Source organism: Bos indicus, chromosome 1 (genome assembly GCF_029378745.1).
Source record: "Bos indicus isolate NIAB-ARS_2022 breed Sahiwal x Tharparkar chromosome 1, NIAB-ARS_B.indTharparkar_mat_pri_1.0, whole genome shotgun sequence".
Taxonomy (NCBI): Eukaryota; Metazoa; Chordata; class Mammalia; order Artiodactyla; family Bovidae; genus Bos; species Bos indicus.
The window spans coordinates 94,091,607-94,113,757 of record NC_091760.1 but is presented as its reverse complement, the minus strand read 5'-3'; the positions used below and the strand labels follow the sequence as shown (position 1 = coordinate 94,113,757).

Sequence of the window (22,151 nt, the reverse complement as noted above, 5' to 3'; positions counted from 1 at the left end):
TTTCCTAGCTAGTGTTTCTACTCTGGGAATTAATTTTGATAGTAACAGATATATTCCAAACATTTTTCTTGCTGCTGCTGCTGCTGCTGCTGCTAAGTCACTTCAGTCGTGTCCGACTCTGTGCGACCCCATAGATGGTAGCCTACCAGGCTCCCCCATCCATGGGATTTTCCAGGCAAGAGTACTGGAGTGGGGTGCCATTGCCTTCTCCGATTTCTCTTGCAACAAAAGGTAATTATGACCCATTAAACATTGCTGTCACTGGGCTATGATGATCAATGCATATTAACTAAAAACAGAATGATATGTCCCTCCATTACTTGGTGTTCTGAGAGCAACTCCCTTTGTAACAGGGTAAAAATTTTATATTACAATAAAATCTTCTAAACTATATGAAGTTAATTGGAGAGTGGAAATGTTCCTGATAAATTTTGTATACCTTCTGTTTATTCATGCTCAGTGGAAGATAACAGTGCCTGAACTAAGTAAACCTAATAAAGTTTGTCTCCAGGCTTCTGCCGTGTGCTTTTCCTCTTCTCTGTCCAGCCTCATCTGAGTTGATCCTGATATCCCATTAAGAGGCTTCTTCCAGTATGTGGATACTGGCCTACCCTGACTTACCCTGTACTGAACCAATCTTCCTTATCCCCTGTCCTTTTTCTCTTCCTACCCCTTGTAACCCTGCTCATTATTTTGGATTTCCTGCTGAAGCCTATTTCATGTTGTTCAGTCCTTGTGACTTTATTTTGCTCCATATTTAATGAAATTTTATTACTACAACAACACTTTTCTCATGTCTTAGACCATAACCTTGTGCTTCCTTTATTTGTTTTAAACTCGAGTAATGAAGTTTCTGGTAACTGTGTGTCCCTGGATTGCATCGCCTCTGCAAATTGGAGGTTACTGAACTAAGATAGAAAACTCATTTCCTTGAGTCAGGGTATTATATTTTGTACTTAACAAAACATCAGCTTACAGACTGAATGGGACTTGCCAATTTTCTAAGAACTAGAATGCAATACAGTACAAGTAGTAGTGGATCTTACCAAAATAATTTTATATCTATTGAGAATTCAGAATGCACTTCAGTGCCTCAAAGGAATCATTATGCACACTAATTATTGTTATACACTGCAGAAATAGTAGTTAGTAGAGGTTTCTTTTGATAGAAAGGCAGATAAATCAACTTCCCTGTAGTTAATTCTTTAGATGGTACATAATCCCTTTATGCAAATACCAGTCTTCCTGCAATTTACATTGAGGTTTAAGCTCCAACAGAGTTATGATGTGTGGTAGAAAATTCAAAAGCAAAAAAGCTCTTTGTAATGTACTTGACCCTGAGATCATTAGAACATTTCAACACAATTTAACTGCCTGAGCAAAGAACAGTTCTGTTGAGGAAGTACTTTAACCATGGTGGTTGGGGTAAAAGATTAAGCATAATAGTTCCAGAGAACATATTTCAAAAAACAATTGGAAGGCCAAGTGTTCAACCATCTAACAAATATATTCCTTAAACTGAATTCTGGTTGCAAGAAGTATAGCTTTGAATTTTAAAATATAATTTTGGTATGACCAAAGTGGTGGTGGGTTAGTCACTAAGATGTGTCTGACTCTTTGTTACCCTGTGGACTGTAGACCACCAGGCTACTCTGTCTATGGGATTTTTCAGGTTAGAATATTGGAGTGGGTTGCCATTTCCTTCTCCAGGAGATCTTCCCCACCCAAGGGCTGAACTTGGATCTCCTGTATTGCGGGCAGATTCTTTACTAACTGAGCCATGACCAACGTAGGGGACTACCTGTGATCAGACTATATTAGTTATAATTAAGTTACGTGCAAGGACAGATCATTTGCTTTTTGAAAACAAAAACAGAAATAAACCTGCCATGATCCAATTTCAAATGGCTTAAATATTCCACATTTCTGCTCATTGCTTGCCAAGGAGGATTATAAAAATAACAGGTTTTAATATACATAATAAAGACATGATGATCATAATGAAACCACAGAAGTCAGATTGGGACTTGAACCCACTGTCTTTTAATTGAGATCACAGAGAGTCTCAGGACTTAGTCACATTTTTGTAAATGTAGACATGTTTTAGATATGTTACATCCATTTTTTCAATTCATTCAAATAGGCCTTAACTAAGTTACCTCTGTGAGTGAGAGTCTGCTGTGCTAAGAATCAAACACTGATAAGATAGGCTTCAGTCAAGGCATTAAGAGTCTAGATAAACAAGCCAACACATTTTTTTGTACATAGGAAGGAACTGTATATTCTTAAAAGACAATAAGAGAAACAAAGTCATGGAAATGTGAAAGTTTAAGAGGATTTAGCAATAAAATATAATAGTTACCAAGCACTGTTCTAAGTACTATGCTAAGAATTTCATTATCTAATTTTACAATAATCTATTTATTCTTTAATAATATTAGCATTACATTTTATGAGTCCCATGATCATCCTTGAAGTTTACTTCCCAATTTTACAGATAAGAAGCTAAGGGTTAACCTTTAGCTTAACCAAACTTTTAGCTGACCAAAATTTACATGTAGTAAATCATGGAGCTGTGATTTGATTCTGATTTTGACTCCAAGTCCTATGATGTGAAAACACTGTGTTTTAATGTGAGTGGTTTTTCACAGCCAGAGAAAAGAATTCTGGGAAAAGTGGCTGAAACACGGTCTCTTTTCCAGACAGGTGAAGATCTTATGTTCCATGTGTACTGTAATTGTATTTTTCTGGTCTTCAGAATTCCATTCATGAATGTGAGTTATTTCCAGGATTATGGTAACAAATATCCCTCTTGCCAGACTTCTGAGTTGCAAGTAACATATGTTTTCTGGTTTCTTAAAAATATAGATTTGTATTCTTGATTTTTTTTTTAGCATGGAAAACTTCCCCAGTTTTTTCTGTGAAGACTGTAGACCTCCTGAACTCTCTCCTTCCTTCTTGCCCTCAGCCCTCTGTCAACCACTCACTCCCAAAGGCACATCCTGTATCTTGTCAGAAGTAGAAATTCCTCCATGATCTTGTTTTCAGGATACCTCTCTACAATACCAGCTACTTTATTCCAAGCTTACCCTTGATACCCCCAGATCTTTAAATGCTCAATCCTATTCAGCAATGCACTTGTTGATTTAACTAACTCTTCCTTGTTCTCATCCTATTCATATCTTCTTCCTGGAGTTTAAACAGCTTACGGTCCATCTTTGTTATCTCTTATCTACAACCATGTTTAATTCTCTACCCTTCTCTTCCTAGACCTTGATTGTCTGCTTCTCTACTCATTCTGCTAAACAGGATAGGAAAGGCCACAACCACATTGTGTAGCTGGCCACTCTAAATATACTGCCGACTTCAAGTGGCTCCCAGGCTGCCTGATAATTATGTTACAGTTCTGTTGTTTATTTTCCTTCCTTCTGTCATTGACCTTTCCTTCCCTCAAATTGTCAATAGTTCTTCTTCAGTCTTTACTCTCAGCTTGTTATCTTGCCTCCTATTTCAGTGAAAAAATAAAAACGAGGAGAGAGTGTTCATGATCTCTCTTTACCTTATCTTAGCTTACCTTACCTTGCCTCACCTCACCTCCTGCCAGCCCCCATCTCCACCCTCATATTGCAAGAAAGGCCAAACCCTTGACTTACATACTAGACTTCATCTCCTTTTGCCAACTCCTGGAAATTGTTCCATAACAACCCCTCCTTTTACTACCGTCTGTTTTTTTTTTTTTTTTCCTCTTTACCATCAGCCTGTGATCATTTCCATCAGCATGTGAATATGATAAAAGGCTCAATCCTTGAACTCTTTTTCAAAGCTATGCTTACTGAAACTCCTGACTTTAAATACTATCTCTGAATTTATAATGGTAAAATTTAAATTTCTACTCCAGGCCTCTACTTCAATTCAGATTTGGATATTTCACGGCCTGTTCTCTATCTACACTTAGAATTCCAATAGTCATCTCCAGCATGACATGTCCATATGTTTTTTCTTGGCTTCATGGTCTTCCTTAACTTAGCTAAAAGCAGCTCCAAACTTCTAGTGGCTCAGATCAGAAATATTAAAGTCATCCTTGACTTTCATCTTCCTCTCACACCCCACATCTAATAGTCCCTCAAACTGTCTTGGCTGTATCTTCAAAATATGTCTAGAATCTGATCTCTTTTCATCCATTCTGGACCAAAACACCATCATCCCTCACCTTCATTACACTTTCTCTCCTTCTGTCCTTGCCCTTGTAGGCATGTTCTCAACAACCACAGTGATTATGTTCACATGATGTCATATCATGGTATTCCTTGCCTCAGAACACTTCAGTGGCTCCTTTTCTTTCCAGAGTAGAGACCAAAGTTCACACAGTGGCCTACAAAGTCTTACAAAGTCTAGCTCCTGTTTGAGTATCTACTTCCTCTATTACTTGTTTATCATGTTCAGCTATACTGGCTTCCTTGGTCTTCTGTAAAGTAGGCATGCTCTAGCCTTAGGACATTTGTTTACTTGATGTTCTGTCTGTAAAGAATATTTTCCCTCCAATATCTACACGGTGTGGTCTCTCTCTCTCTCTTTTTTTTTTTTTGTCTTCACTAAAGTGTCATAATATTTTAAGGCTTTTTCTAAACTCTGCTATATGAAATTGCAATGCCCCTTTCTCTTAACAGACCCTAGTTTTTCCTCTGTCATGCATTTTTCCAGAGGACTTTTCACCATCTAAAAGACTATTGTTTACTTATTTGTATGGTTTATCATTAGTGTCTTTATTAATGATTTTGTGTAAAAATTTTGAACATTTGTGCACTGATGTATTCCCTAGGCTTATTATAGTGGCCTTACAAGAAATATTGGGTGGATGAATAAATCTATAGGAAATTGTCAATAGTTCTGTCACAACTCTAACCTGTGGAGGAAAATAAAATATAAACATGTGGTCCTCCTCTTAGCCCAAGATGGTGCCAAGCTTTTTTTTTTTTTTTTTTTAATTTTATTTTATTTTTAAACTTTACATAATTGTATTAGTTTTGCCAAATATCAAAATGAATCCGCCACAGGTATACATGTGTTCCCCATCCTGAACCCTCCTCCCTCCTCCCCCCCATACTATCCCTCTGGGTCGTCCCAGTGCCCTAGCCCCAAGCATCCAGTATCGTGCATCGAACCTGGACTGGCAACTCGTTTCTTACATGATATTTTACATGTTTCAATGCCATTCTCCCAAATCTTCCCACCCTCTCCCTCTCCCACAGAGTCCATAAGACTGTTCTATACATCAGTGTCTCTTTTGTTGTCTCGTACACCGGGTTATTGTTACCATCTTTCTAAATTCCATATATATGCGTTAGTATACTGTATTTATGTTTTTCCTTCTGGCTTACTTCACTCTGTATAATAGGCTTCAGTTTCATCCACCTCATTAGAACTGATTCAAATGTATTCTTTTTAATGGCTGAGTAATACCATTTAAATGTTGATGAGAAAAAAGTTAGTTAAAAAAAATTATGTGTGTAAATTGTAGAAAGTCAACATTTTTGCAATACCCAGTGAAGTCAATGATTTAGGCAAAATCATTAATAGATCAAGCCATCAGATGAAAGGTTAATGGAGAATCAGATGTCATCATCTTGACCCACTGTTTAATCTTAGAATTATTAAAAGTAGGACAAAGCAACATCATGCGACATATTCACCCTGATATTTTGGGAAATAAAATATGCAGCATCACTTATAAAATATCTTTAAAAAATTAAAAGTTGTACCTAAATCTAAAAAAGTCTTTAGAGTTAACTAATATTTTGCAAGAAATGTAGATAATTTGAGGACGCTTTAAATGACATGATAAGACATATACATTTAGAATATAGGACATTCTAACAAAAATTCTGACTCAGTTTTTAAATTAGACTAATGGTAACAAAAAAATGGGTGAGAGAAGATAGTTATAGTAAACTAAATTTAAGATATTTAACAACCAGTGGCAATGTGCAGACATTGTTTATATTCTGATTCAAACAAAACAACAGAAAAATGGTGTTTTGGAGACAGTGAAATTTGAAAATGGTGTGGTAGTTAAATTATACCAAGGAATTATTGTTGATTTTATCAGGGGTGGAATGGCCAAGTGTTTATGTAAATAAAAGCTTATAGATTTCAAAATTGCTTACTGCAGTGTATAGGTGTGAAATGATATGATATCTGAAACTTGCTTTAAGATACTTTGTAACTTAAAAGAAGTAGGACATGATATAAGAGTGACAAATCTTTATCAAACTTGGATGATAGTTGCTGTGGACTGAATTGCATCTGTCTCAGATTCACAAGTTGAAGCTCTAGCTACAATGTGGCTTTGGAGATAGGACTCACAGGAGATAATTATCTCCTACAGGAGATAATCAAGATAGAATGAAGTCATAATGGTGGGATTCTAATCTAATAGGATTAGTCACCTTATAGGAGAGGCAGGCACAGAAGTTTCTCTCTTTTTCTCCCCATGCATTCATATACCAAGGAAAGGTTGTGTGAGGCCACAGAAAGGAGGTAACTTTCTACAATCCAGGAAGAGAGCTCTTACTGAAAACTGAATTGGCTGGCACCTTGATCTTAGATTTACAAGCCTCCAGAGCTGTGAGAAATCAATTCCTGTTGTTTAAGCTACTCTGTCTATGGAATTTTGTCATGTCAGCCCAAGCTGACAAAGACAATGGATAGAGGGGAATTGATGATATCAGACTCTCTAATTTTATATATTTAGAAAACAAAAAAAATTCTTCTGCTGAAAGTTTGACTCATGACAGTAGAAATAAAATATTATTTAAAATTAAATTCTCATTTTGCTACTCTGTCCCCTAGCCTCCATCCAGTTGATCTTATAGATTTCCTGTTAATATGTTGTTAGCAACCTAGAGCCTACAAGAGCAAGTCCAAGCTGCTTAGCCAGCCAGTCTTTCCCATAATTAAGCTCTAAATGAATATTTCCAGAAATACCTCCCTCTGCTCTCTGTTAACACATCTTTATACTTTAGCAAAATAAACTAACTTTATATTACCAAAACTGCCCACTCTCCATTTATATTTGTAATGATTCTTCAAATTCAACTCAATTTTTAAATTAAAAAAAAAAAAAAGGTAACTAAACAGTTACTATTTCCAATTATATGCAGCTAAATAAAGGAAGGCTGTGTAGGTTCCAACAGCAGCCCTTGATTTTTCCTTCCTGGGGAACTGGTAATAACCTTCAATCAGTGTGGCTATGAAATTACTTCTGGTAGAACTATAGATCCTCTCCTATGGTTCTCACTCTGGGAGCCCCATTGGTGCAGAGATGTCTCCAGTTTTCCGTACCTTTACTGATGAGTTAGTAGTTTTGTACTTACAGACATGCAGGATGTTCAGCCCATATTATTGAGTTGCTTTTATTCTACCTTATACATTTTCTTTCCCTTTCCCATCACATTTTTGTTTCACTTTCTGCCCCCAGGATCTTGATTTTTAACTTGCTACTTCCATATTCTATTAACTCATATAATTATACACACACACACACCCCTTTCATATCTTTGTGTGAATTACAGTATAGAAAGATTTCATCTATACATCTTTGCATCTTGCTTTTTCTTACTTAACAGCTCATTACAGAAATCCCGCCTCATCAGCTGGTGAAGATTATAACTGGTGAAGACTATAACTTCGTAATAGTCTCAGCAGAGATCAACCACAATTCACTCAACCATTTCCCTAGTGATAAGCATTCAGGTTTCCTCTGCTAGTTTTGCCACTAAAACCCTGTGGGAGTAGAATCACTGGTATGTGGGTTTTAATTTGAACGCATGCTTTCAAATTACTTTCTGAAAAGTTTGTGAAAGTTAACATTTCTGTAAGCAATGTATGAGAGTTCTCTACAACATGGGGGAGTGCTGGGCATTATGCTTTTGGTCATATTCCGTTTATTGAAAAAAATAGTCATATTTCAGAATTGCTTTCATTTGCATTTCTCTCACTTTCCAAGGTGGTTCATCATACTTCCATCTATCTTTGGCCATTTTGATTTGTTCCATAAATTTTCTATGATTATCTTTGGCTCATTTTTCTACTGGAATATCAGATTTTTGTTATCTATTTTTAAAACTTTTAGTATATGAAAAATAAACTTTTAAAATTATGTGTATTACAAGTAATTGTTTTTGAATCTATCATTTATTAATTGCTGAAGATATATTTTGTTCATATATGAATTTTAAATGCGTAGGTAGTAAATATGTTTATCATCTATGTTTTTTATCTTGTTTTTAACAAACTCTCAAATATCTAGGTTGTATTATATAATATAAATTGTCTTCTAAGATTTTTATTGTTTTATAATTACATCTTTAATCAATGGGAATTGGGTAAGACAGGGAGGGCTCCAATGTATTTTCTTCTAACAGATAGCCAGTTATAACATCCATTTACTAACTATACCATCCTTTTGAATGAATTGAAAAACCTCCTTAGTGATCCATTATATTCCACAATAATATACTGTGGTCTATTTCTGAGCCACATGTGCTTCTTTGTCAGTGGCTTTAAAATTTTACATTCATATAAAATCTTCTCTTTTACTAGTTGGAAGTTCTGTCATCTTGCTTTGGGGTCCCATAACACTTTACTTTTACTTCTCTTAAGGCAATTACCACTTCCCACCTCAAATTATAGTTGCTTATATACATGTCTCCTCAACTTCTCTATAAAATCCTTTAAGAGAAAAATCCCCATTTATCTTTGCACGTTTCACAGTTTCTTGAGAAATTTAGAAACTTTGGACATAGTTATTGAATGAATACACTAATTATTAACTATGGGCTTCCCTGATGGCTCAAGGGGTAAAGAACCTGCCTGCAATACAGGAGACACAGAATACATGGTTGGGTTCAGTCCCTGGGTCGGGAAGATCCCCTGGAGTAGGAAATGGCAACCCACCTCAGTATTCTTGCCTGAAAATTTCCATGGACAGAGGAGCCTGGCAGGCTACAGTCCAAAGGGTTGCAAAGTCGGACATGACTGAGTGATTTAACACAAATTGTGAAAACTATGAGTTTTGTTGGAGAAGGCGATGGCACCCCACTCCAGTACTCTTGCCTGGAAAATCCCATGGATGGAGGAGCCTGGTAGGCTGCAGTCCATGGGGTCCCAAAGAGTCAGACACGACTGAGCGACTTCACTTTCACTTTTCACTTTCATGCATTGGAAAAGGAAATGGCAATCCACTCCAGTGTTCTTGCCTGGAGAATCCCAGGGACCGGGAGCCCGGTGGGCTGCCATCTATGGGGTCACACAGAGTCGGACATGACTGAAGTGACTTAGCAGCAGCAACAGCAGCGTGAGTTTTCTACAATTTTAGAAGCCTAAAATGATGATGATTCTAGTCAAGATGTGGCAGAATTTTGTTTTCATTTTACTTCAGAAGTTCTTGCTACAGCAAATGGAATTGAACTAAGGAATTTTACTTATGTAATCTCTTAATGTTTTATTCGTTAGTACATAAAACCAGATTACCCTTCTTGCATAGTTCATTCTACTATATGATCATTTAGTAAGTGGTTCAGTTTAGTTTTCCTTAGTATATTTTCCACTTATTAAAGCCATGCATGACACAAATGAGTTCTTATGTCTGCAAGATTCAGAAACCTTTGATAATACTAAAACAAGCCATGGAAAAAATTTGTGTATTTTTCTTATTCACAGTTTTTGAAATGCCAATTTTGCTGTTACAATAACAAATGACAATCACAGCAACTAAAGTTTCTAATTCGTGAATATGTTGGCATTACACAAATCTTGATATTCAAGTCAGCAAAAAAAGAGTGATTAGCAGATGTTTTCCAGGAGCTACCTAAAATCATACTGCTTTGACTCTGGGCCGAAAACAGTTGTTATAAGAACTATTTTTGGTAGCCTCTGGGTAGAATAAGATAGTAAATTCTGCTTCATTTCCAGCCATTTTGTGAAGTACACTGGGAACTGCTGAAGGCTGACTCAATTTTACCCATTTTTGACATAATGTTTTCTTTCTTTATATTCAGCATATAAACTGAATATAAGCCAATATGCAAATTTTTAAATACTCAGATTGGCCTGTAAGGATAATACTGAGATGGACTCCTTGTGTTTAAAAGACACCCTAATTTGTTTGTTCTGGTGGGGTGCTCAAAGCCCACTAGAGAACCTATTATCTCTTCTATTGAAAAGAGAGACGATGTCTCCTTGGAGGCAGGCAGAGGTTCCAAACCAGGGAGACAGATTGATCACTTAAGCTGTATTTATTGGCCCTGACAGCTAGGCAGAGTGTGATGGGTAAGATGTCAGGGAGACAATTTGAATAATTAAGTGTAAATCAGAAGTGCAGTTGCATTGGGGTAAAAGTTAAGGGGTCCTGATGAGGCACTCTGATGGTCAAGATTTATGGAACATTGCCACTTTTAAATATGGTTATTTAGCTCATTTTGGACAGCTCTTTCTGAGATTTTTTATTAAATAGATCATCATGTTTTTGAGATTGGGACCTTCCATTAATGTTTTAATAGACTTCATCTTCTTTAATAACCTTCATTTCCTACAGAAATACTTCTAGCCTGGTAACTCCAAAATTAGTAAAAATGAGCAAATAAGGCCTTGGCCAACATTGTATTAGCTGAGTGATGGTTTTTTTTTTTTTTTTTGTCCTTGTTACTTTTTTCCTCTGTTTTAAGCTCTCAATTGAAATAACGGACTTTTACCAGGAACAAATCAATGACAGAAGGCCAACCTAATAGCAATGAGCCAAGAAATATCAGCTTAATATCAAAGTCTTTGATTAAATGCTTGGAATGAGCCAGCAAAGACATGTAGTTCTCAGAGTTCAAAGCAAAGAAATAATTCCAGAAAGCAATTGAAAGTTCAGAGAAAGTTTGAGGGACAATAATCTTATAATCTGCTAGTAATTTTTAAATTAAAAAAATTTTTTTGATCTGTTAATAATGTTAGTAATATTGAGGCATTATTCTGATTTAATCCTGATTATTTTATTTATTTCTCCAGGACAGGAAATGAGCCAAGGGTGGTTGAGGGGGTTCTGAGGTGGTTGAGAGGTGAGAAGTATCCCCCTTGAAAAGAAGGGAAATAACAAAAGAACAGTGTTAAATCAGACCTCAGAGAATGATATTCTCTGACAAGCAAACATGCTGTGTCTAAATTTGACTTTCCTGGTAATGAAGCACATTTGTTTTATAATAAAATGAAAAGCAGTTATTGTAACAGTGGGTTGCTAAATATGGGATCAATCTTGTGATGGTGTAAACAAATATTTGTACCTTTTAAAAATATAATACATAAAAGGTGAACAACAAAACATTTGAGTGATTAAAATCTAAATGAGATAAAATATAACATAGCTACATAAAATATGCAAATGATGTGATCTTTTTCTTCATTTACTATGTCTTAATGGTGGGAGAAATAATGTACTTCCAATTGATACTAAAAAGCAACCATTTTATTATGTTTACTACACAATGAGCCTGCCTAAGGCATTCTCTAGTTATGTTATACATTATTAACTGTTATAAACCATTACTCTAAATAGCACCCAAGAGGCCTGTAAGTTAATGTATCTCTTTAAGTGCTTAGCTCACTGCAAGAGAGTAACTTAGACATTGAAAAGTGACTGCTTGTTCATTGACTCTAGTTCTGCCAAGATTAGGATCAAGTTTGGTGGGGGTCAGAACATGTTAGGAAACATAAAAGGAAGAAGAGGAAGAAAGAGTCAGTTCATTGAAACAGAAGTTCTAAATACTGATTTTATGACAATCTAGGATATCTGTTTCAACAACTGTCACAAATTCTCCAATCAGAGAATATGGATCTGATATACCCTCCTTTCCCTCCAAGAGGTATGTCTGTAGCCTTTTTCCTGCTGAAGCTAAAAGTTAAGGGTTAGTCACCCAGTCGCATCTGACTCTTTGTGAGCCCATGAATAGTAGCCCACCAGGTTCCTCTCCAGGTCAGAATACTACAGTGGGTTGTCATTCCCTTCTCCAGGGAATCTTCCTGACCCAGGGATGGAACCCTGGTCTCCTGCATTGCAGGAAGATTCTTTACCAACTGAGCCACCAGGGAAGCCCTTTTCCCTGTTACAACTGCTGATAAGGATATGATTAGAGAGATAGACAGGGTTTGGAGAACTTACTTCCCTCTTTTTCTTCCTCCAATCTGTTAAACTTATTTGGTTAGAAAACATTTCTGCACTTCCTATACTGCTAAGAACAGAGATAATTAACTGCTAATTATTTCATGAATGTTATCTTAGCACATGATGTAAGGGAAAAGAAAAGTGAAAGTGTTAGTCACTCAGTTGTGTGTGACTCTTTGTGACCCCATGGACCATAGCTGACTAGGTTCCTCTGTCCGTGGAATTCTCCAAGCAAGAATACTGGAGTGGGTAACCATTTCCTTCTCCAGGGGATCTTTACCACCTGGGATCGAACCCAGGTCTCCTGCATTGCGGGCAAATTCCTTACTGTCTGAGCCATGAGGGAAGCCCTGACATAAGGCAGCCCCCCTCTGTTTTTGTTCTAGTATATTCGAAAGTACAAATATGTGTTCACTTGTCTGATTGAATTTTTTTCTTCATTCAGCAAACATTATTTACCTATCTACTATTTGCCAGGTCTTATGCAAGGGGTAGGAAGAAAGTATCTATATACAGATAGATATAGATATAGATGTAGATATATATATATATATATATATATATATATGTTCTTTTGAATACAATTGGAAAATACAAGAGAAAATCATAATTTTGGTTGCTTTTATATAACAAGTTTAATTTTGTTTTGCTAGGATACTTGTGTTTTTTCTATTTTTGGTTTACCTTACTTCATATCTCATTCATTGTGAACTTTTCCCAAACCTGTAAAGCATTTTTTTTTTTTTTTGACAGCATGAAATTTCTTATGATATACAGTGGAGAAAGATATACAGGAAAATGTGTTTTCATAGTCTAAAACAATGTGAAGGGAAAGTTCCATGTTTTTGAAAATAAAAGATAATTTAATCAGATAGGCAAGAGCTGTTTCTACATTGTGGGTTAAGCAGATTGAGAGAAATCAGTGATAATGTCCCTGGAGAGGTGGTAAATAAAATGACATGCAAAGAAACAAAGAGAAAACTTACCAGTATGAACAGAAGGTTGAAAAAGGGACTAGAATTTCTTATGTCCTGTTTTGAAATTGAAATCGTTTTCCTGTAGCCTTCTCCTTTCTCTACAACCCAAAAGAGTCAGCAAGTGTTTAATAGGGATGGCATCCTGTTTTAGAGAATTTTATGTGCTTTTTTAAAACAAGGATTCCATTGGTCCAGTCCACTGTTTGTTTTCCTTCAATTCCAGAGTTTTGGGAATAACCACTGATTCCACAAAGAGACCTATTCTTATATAATATGGTTGGTTACCAAGAAACGTGGTTTTACACACTTTTACTATCTGCTTCAATGAGAAAAGAAAAGTGAATTGACTTCCATTTCTTTTCAGCACATTTTTCTCCCAGCATATGATTATTTGGTCACAGATCCTTCATCATCTTTGTGTTACATCTGGTATGTCCTTTAGAGGTAGGTCAGACACAGGGTTTTGGTGCCATAGTTCAACTTGGTGGAAGAGAATACCCTCTATTTTCTAAATTACTATTTTCGTATTATTATATACATGTGTATATATATTTGTGTATATATATATATATATATATATACACACACACACATGGACAAATGTGATTTCTTTATTGTGTTTTGTCTTTTCTTCCTCTTTTCCTTATGCTTTTTATCAATCACCTTATTTTTCTTTCTCCTTCTCCTACTTTTATTAGTGTTAGCGTTTATTAGTAATAGTACTAGTCGCAGTAGCAACAGTATTATCTTCTATTTATTGAACAATGACTATATATTTGGTGTGTGCTTGTCATCCTATGTTTTATGTAGAATACCTAAAATGTATTTGTTTCTCCATTTTGCAAGGGTAGAAACAGAGGGGAAAAAAAGGTTAAGTCACAAAGTTAGTAGAGCATGATCCCTGCATTGAATTATTCTCATAGGAAACTGTTGAAACTAAAATTTCACAATTTGTAACGTGAATTTGTTAGCTCACAATTTGTTAAGAGAGCTAGCCTCAGTGGATATTGAAAGAAACAAAGGGAAACTTATCTTACAGATGTAAAAATAATAAATATTTCCATTTGTATAATTTAGGGACAAGGTTATAAATTAATGCAGGGTGTGAACTTGAGTTATTTCTGGCTATCATTTTATCATAGACAGAGCCATTTAAAAACTCCTGTGTTAAATGAAAATGATTTATTACCAAAGTTTTATCTGGTTAAATAATAATTTTGAAATTTTAGTGAAAAGTTATCTGCTGCCTCTCTCCCTAAAATTATCTCCTTCACTGATGCTCCATTCTTCAGATCAGTAATGGTACAATAAATAGTAATTACAGTTTATCTTGAGAGGGCACTTTAAAATTTCAGCTATAAGTGGCTGTAAATGTTTAATGTGTAATTATAATGTGGAAATAAATTACTAACCTGGAAAAACAAAAGAAGGGGTTGGCATGCTTTCCTTACGTGCTTAACATTTGTCTTTAGACACTGAACTAGTAATGTGAAATTGGTACTTAAAACAATACTGTAAACCTAAAGAAATTTTTTACACTTGATGACCAAGTTATATTTGGCACATAATATACTAAATATGTTGGTGAATGAATGAGTGATGGACAATATAGATTCAAGTTGGCTTGCACTTAACATAAAAATATTTTCTAATATATAGGAAATGATTGACAAAATCTTGGAGTATACAAAGATATTTTCAAGGGAACAGGCGTTTTCACCTGAAAGAAACTTAAACTAATAGTACTGGATAATTTATTCAGATAGTCTCAATACTGACTTTTCAAGATCTCTCCATGAGAAATTTATTATTTGATTTAAACTATCCAGCTAATTCATTAAATCATTCCATATATGAATACATTGTTTACTAAGTAAAGAGAATGGACACAGTGACTCTCAATTTGGAGAAGTAAAAAACATCTTACTTGATATTCTGATTGTATATGTTTTAAAATTTCTTTTTTTTTTCAAATTATGATAGTTTCAAAATCAAGAAACTAGCCTAGATAAATCATTTGTCAAAGTCCAGCCATTAAGAGGATCTTCATATTTGATACAATTCCATCCCTAATCATTTTACTTTCTGCTTTTGAATAATATTATTTTATAGTTTAAATTGTAATTTTTAAGGTTCCTTTAAACATTTAAATTTTCCTTCTGTTTAAGTTTCTCAATTCACCTCAGTATTATCTAAGTACAGTTATTTTTCAGAAATAAATTCCTGCATTGACTTCTAGTTTTTTCCTACCTGAAGTTCTGTCTCAAATTCATATGTATTCATGAAACATTTAGGGAAAAAAAGAGATGGAAATAAGATAGCCCAATTTGATTTTCCAATACCTGAGTTTTACCAAAAACTAAAAAAAAAAAAAGAGAGAGAAAGATTAGTGTTATTGTTCAGAGTATAGTACTTCACTGATCCTTTAGAAAATATCTAGTTCCTGCTATGTGAGAGCAAAGATGTTCTTTGTGAAGCTCTTCTTATCTGATAAAGAATGAGTTTATTCATGAATTGTCAGTTACTCAAAATGGTTCAATAGGATGTGAAAGAAAAATGGCTGAGACAATTCATGCACCAAGCAGTTTTTTAATGAATGAACAGCCCCTTCCCCCAATCCTAGTAAACAATCCTGTACAGATTTGCTTCTTAGGATCTTGAGAAGATCTTCATCTCAAGCATAAGGTGTTCAAACTTATGTTTTTTCAAAGGTTTATGTTCTTATGTTCTTTCAAAGGTGTTCAAACTCTTGGAACGGTCGCTATTCATCAGCTTACACTTTACACATTACATATGTCAAGTATTTCTTCAAGGCTACCTTTTAATTATCTCTTCCTAGTACTATTAAAAATTCTTTCCATCAAAATACATTTATGTTTTATTTAATTTTCATCCTTTTACTTATCAAATGAATGTAATAGCCAGTCACAAGTACTAAATTATTTTTTTCAGTCAAAAGCAAAACAACAAACTTAAATTTTAATTGACCTAGGTGGGTCTCCATTAATTTGAGACTCATCATGGCCCAAAGAGACTGAATCAGGAGGCATAGTTTTGGTTATAATGATTAATAGTGATTTTTCAGCGTGTATAATGATCTTTCCCGCATTGATCCATCTTTTTCACAGCTATCAGTTTAGTATTTACCATAAAACCCTGCCAATATCTTTCAGTGATATTAGCTATTTCTTCCAGAAGAAAAACCAAGCTAGTTAGCATGATTTACCAGGGGAGCTGTAACCTGACCCGTTCCTCATCTTCTACCTTTACTTCGGTTATAGTACATGTTCAAGTAACTTAACCATTGGGCTTCCTGCTCTGTACTTCACTTCTCAACATTCTCCCCAAACATACATACTAGTGTCTTGTATTCCCTGCCAGTCTAGCTCCTTCCCATAACCCAGCTTTCATTTCAGAAAACTCTTCTGAACTTTTCAGCATGTGCTCCCTTGGCAACTCGTGTGTGTATGTGTGTTTGTGTGAGTGTGTGTGTGTGTGTGTGTGTGTGTGTAAGCTGTCTGCCTTTCTAGGTGCTTAGCTCTTTGAAAGGTGAGTCTGTGTCTGAAGAGTCGTTTGTGAAGATCTACCTGGTACCTGGCACACAAAATGCAGGTTTAGAGATAAGCATTAGGCTGGTAAAAGAGACCCTGAATGTAAAGAAGAGTAAAAGGTTGAGTTCATGTATTTAACTTTCTTTAGTCAACCGCCAGCGAATAAATGGAAAAGAGCATCTCATTAGAGTTATGATTTGAACTACTCAAGAGTTCAGAGTTAGTTTGCTTCTGTTACATTCTTCCTCACACCTTCCCTGGTAGCTCAGATGGTAAAGGGTCTGTCTACAATGCAGGAGACCCGGGTTTGATCCCTGGGTCAGGAAGATCCCGTGGAGAAGGAAATGGCAATCCACTCCAGTACTATTGCCTGGAAAATCCCACGGACAGAGGAGCCTGGTGGGCTATAGTCCATAGGGTCAAAAAGAGTCGGACACGACTGAGGGACTTCACTTTCACTTTCACACCACTCACCCCATTGATAAAAGGTGGTATTTCCCTTACAGGACATGAGAAAAATACCAGTATTCTTGCTGTTTATAGTTTATGCATGCAAAATCTGTACTTTTCACAGCTCAAGGCAGTTAATGGAGGTACCTAGTTTCTGCTATGTTACAAAAATGCAGCAAAATTTTCAAGTTATGTTCTTTTTCCTGGACTTCAGAAAAATGTCGGAACCTCAAGAGACCTAGAACAAACTTTTGTTTTGCAGATGAAGAAACATTTGCTTATATATCCATCATCCATTTATTAGCTTAAAATGCCAAGAAAATGCCTGATGCTGTGACAAAATTGAAAAAGCTTACTCTTATTCTGGGAGTTCACTGTTTATTTTGAAATAATGAAATTTAATAAGATAATTACACAGATAAAACATTTGCAAAATTAAAGCTTTGGGCATAGATGATTGGTGGTTGATCTAAAGTGTGGGGTACAGACGAATTGTCTTAACTTCTGTCCTTTGCTCTTTCTAAAATTAATAGTTTTTAAAAGTTTTTTAAACTATAGAGTGATATATAAATATTTTCATTACCTCATGCTACCCTCTGATATTTTACATTTCTGTTGGTTCAATATTAAACCAATATTTACTACGGTATATCTAAAATTCTGGTCTGGTGTTATTTCTCATGGACTCCTAATTCCCTTGAGAGAAGATAAGGTGTAATGATGAAGAAAACACCATTTAGAGTGAGAGACACTTGAATCACAATTCTAGTCCAATTGTAAGACATACAACCTAAGACAAATTAATTGCCCTTTCTAAGTTTCCTCAACTGCAAAATAGGAATGGAATTGTTCCTCCCATGTACGACTTTCAGCGTATTTAATAAGACACTGAATGTGATGCAACAAACATGGTAAGCACTCCATAAAATTGGTGAAAAAGTTTGCTATTGTTGTTACTTTGCCACTTATATACCATCTTTATAGATGTCTTTAAAGTCGAGTGAACTGGAAAACATGCTGCCAATAACATAACATTTTGGAACTGAACTTGGAGTTCACTCAGGTTACAAAGTAAAAATCATTTCTTCACTCCTTTGCTCAAGCCGATTCCTCAGCTTGCAGTGGTCTTGCTCCTGTCTCTCAGCCCTCAAAAGCCCTCTGTTTCTTCAGTTTTCACCTCAAATGTACTTCCACAAAGAAGCCTTCACTAAGACTGCACAGAAAAATGGATTCTCTTTCCCCTTTTTCCCTACCCATAGTGGTTTGCTGTTATCATTCATTTCAAACATCCTGATTTTAAAATTCTCTACAAGTCTATCTTCCCATAATACGATGGGATCTGTAAGCATATGGGGAACGTTTAGCACAGTTTTGTGCATAGTAGGTTCTTCTAAACTGAATAGGAAATGAAGAACTTCATTATCCTTGTGACTCATCTTAATTTTGCAATCATATTCCATCATTTAAAAACAAATCTATAAGAGTAAATGCAGATGTGATGATTAGGGTATTTGAGCACACTGAGGAAATCATAATTCTAGAAAAGTGTAGAGGAAGTAATTTTCTGGACTGGAAAGCAATGGTAAACTCACTCATTTTTTCATTTTATTTGTTATTGAACTATAATTGACATATAATATCATGTTAGTTCAGGTGTATGTACCACTTTTTGATTTTATATTTTACACACTAAAAAATGATCACTGTAAGGGTGGCTCAGATGGTAAAGAATCTGCCTGTAATGCAGGTGCCTGGGTCAGGAAGATCCCATGAAGGAGGAGATGACAACCCACTCCAGTATTCTTGTATGGAGAATCCTATGGGCAGAGGATCCTGGCAGGCTACAGTCCATGGGGTTGGAAAAAGTTGGACACGACTGAGCAACTTTCACTTCACTTCAAATATAGTTACCATCTGTCACATACACAGTTATTACAGTATTATTAACTATATCCCTTGTACTGAATGTTATATTCTTGTGGCTTGTTTATCACAGGAATTTTATACCTCTTAATCCCTTTCATCTATTTAACTTATCTCCCGACTCCTCTGCCTTCTGGAAACCACCAATTTAATTCTTATCTATGAATCTGTTCTGGTTTTATTTGATCATTTGGTTTGTTTTTTAGATTCAACATGTAAGTAAAATCCTATAGTATTTCTCTTTGTCTGACTTACTTCACTTAGCATAATACCGTCTAAGTCTTCTTTATCCAATCATCTATTGTTGGACACTTTGGTTGCATACCTATCCTGGCTATTGTAAGTAATGCTACAATGAGAATAGGGGTGCTTTTATTGTTGTTTTTGTGTGTTTGTTTTTTGATTTGGTATTTTCATTTTCTTTGGATAAATACCCAGAAGTAGAATTGCTAGATCATATGGTGGTTCTATTTTTAATTTTTGAGGGACCTCCACACTGTTTTCCACAGTGAATACACAAGTTACATTCCTATCAACAGTATACCCGGGGTATGTTTTGTCTACAACTCACCAATCCTTTTATTTTTGTTATTTTGGTAAGAGCCATCCTAACAGGTATGACATGGTATCCAATTGTGATTTTGATTAGCATTTCCTTGATAATTTGTGTTTGTTCTTCAGTCACTAAGTTGTGTCTGATTCTTTGTGACCCCATGGACTGCAGCACACCAGACTTCCCTGTCCTTTACTGTCTCCTGGAGTTTGCTCAAATTCATGTCCATTGAGTAGGTGATGCTGGTAATTAGGATACTGAGCACTTTTTTCATATACCTGTTGGTCATCTGCATATTTTATTGGAAAAATGTCTGTTCAGGTCCTCTGGTCCATTTTTTTAATAGAGTGTATGCTTTCTTATACTGAGTTGTATATGTTCTTTCTCTATTTTGGATATCAATCTCTTATTAACATATGATTTGCAAGTATCTTTTTCCATTAATGGTTGCCTTTTTGTTTTGTTGATGATTACCTTACCGTGGCTGATTGATGTATTCCTATTTATTTTTTCTGTGGTTGCATTTGCCTGAAAAGACATATCCAAAAGTTATTGCTAAGGTTTATGTTAAAAAGCATACTACCTATATTTACTTCTAGGAGTTTTATGGGTTCATGCTTCACATTTAAATATTTAATTCATTTTGAGCTTATTTTTTTATGGTGCAAGAAAGTGGTTCAGCTTCGTTCTTTTGCATGTAGCTCTCCAGTTTTCCCAACACCGTTTACTGAAGAAACTGTCCTTTCCCCACTGTATATTCTTGGCTTCCTTTGTTGTAGATTCAGTTCAGTTCAGTTCAGTCGCTCAATTGTGTCCGACTCTTTGCAACCCCATGAACCACAGCACGCCAGGCCTCCCTGTCCATCACCAACTCCCAGAGTCCACCCAAACCCACGTCCATCGAGTCAGTGATGCCATCCAACCATCTCATCCTTTGTCGTCCCCTTCTCCTCCTGCCCTCAATCTTTCCCAGCATCAGGGTCTTTTCCAATGAGTCAGCTCTTTGCATCAGGTGGCCAAAGTATTGGAGTTTCAGCCTCAGCATCAGTCCTTTCAATGAACACCCAAGACTGATCTCCTTTAGGATGGACTAGTTGGATCTCCTTGCAGTCCAAGGGACTCTCAAGAGTCTTCTCCAACACCACAGTTCAAAAAATATGTTGTAGATTAATTGACCATTAATGCCTGGATTTATTTTTGGTCTCTTTATTCCATTCCATTTATCAAGGTGTCTGTTTTGCTGTGAGTACCATACTGTTTTGATTGCTATGACTTTGTAGTATAGTTTGAAACCAGGGAGCATGATACCTTTCACTTTGTTCTTTCTTAAGATTGCTTTGACTATATAGGGTCTTTTGTGGTTCCATAAAAATTTTAGAATTTTTTGTTCTATTTCTTTGAGAAGTGCCACTGGAATTTTGATAGGGATATCTTTGAATCTGTAGGTTGTTTCTATTTTAAAAATAAAAGCTAATAAATGGGTAATTTGTGTTTCACTCATGTATCTATTCATCTCTTTCAAATATTTATTGAACCTTTAATAAGACTCTAGAATTTGAAATAATCAGTACTAATTTATTCTCTAGAACTTAATATTATTAACATATGGTAACATTAGGCTTTATAGTTAGAATGTTTACACTTTAAAAAATAAAATTTGATACATATTAAACAAACTTATTTTATACATGCTGTATTGTAAGAATGGAAATCCTTTGAGGAAGAAGATGGGGAAACAAATTAAAATGCTATAATTCTAAATAAATATATACATTCAGGTATATTTATATACCCATCTTGAGGCAGCTATGCATTCAAAGTTTAACATGCTATTATTAACTTGTAGTCATTTTAGTCCTGAATTTAACCAAAAAGTAGTAAAGTATAATTTTATTTTTAAAAATTATATCAGATCATTACTATTGACCACATACAGAGCAAAATCCATGGTACATTTTTATTAGAAACATACATATATGTTTGAGTTATTTAAAGGAAGAAGAGATTTAAAAGATTATTAATACATTTGTTTTCCATTTTGTAGATGTTAAAGTTTTGACTAATTTATTCTCAACTTAAATAGTGTACAGTAGAAAGGTTTCTTTTATTTAACTTGAATAAATTCTTTTTATTATAATGAAGGAAAACCCAAAATTTTTCTCAAGCTTGAGTAGAAAAATTATAGAAGATATTCTTTTTAAAAAAGATTATGAAAAAATGAATATAGCAAAATTATAATCATTGTGCTTCTCAGATATTCTTAAAATCAAGTTTTATCATATGTTTAAATTAATTTATTTCTTTACAAGTCAGTACATTCAAAACTATATAATCTCTTTGATTTTAGGTTTTCAAAGTTATAATTAATATAAAAAAACATGATTATACTGTGGTTGTTGGTGTTCAGTCTTTCCGTTGTGTCTGACTCTTTGTGACCCCATGGACTGCAGCACACCAGGCTTCCCTGTCCTTCACCATCTCCTGGAGTTTGTTCA

The 22,151-nt window shown here is 35.2% G+C and overlaps 1 protein-coding gene across 5 annotated transcripts in view; it reads left to right on the top strand.

The window, feature by feature from the left end:
- Positions 1–22,151, top strand: part of NLGN1 (neuroligin 1) — a 962,685-nt gene that overhangs the window by 372,498 nt on the left and 568,036 nt on the right. The gene's annotated exons all lie outside the window — the stretch shown is intronic.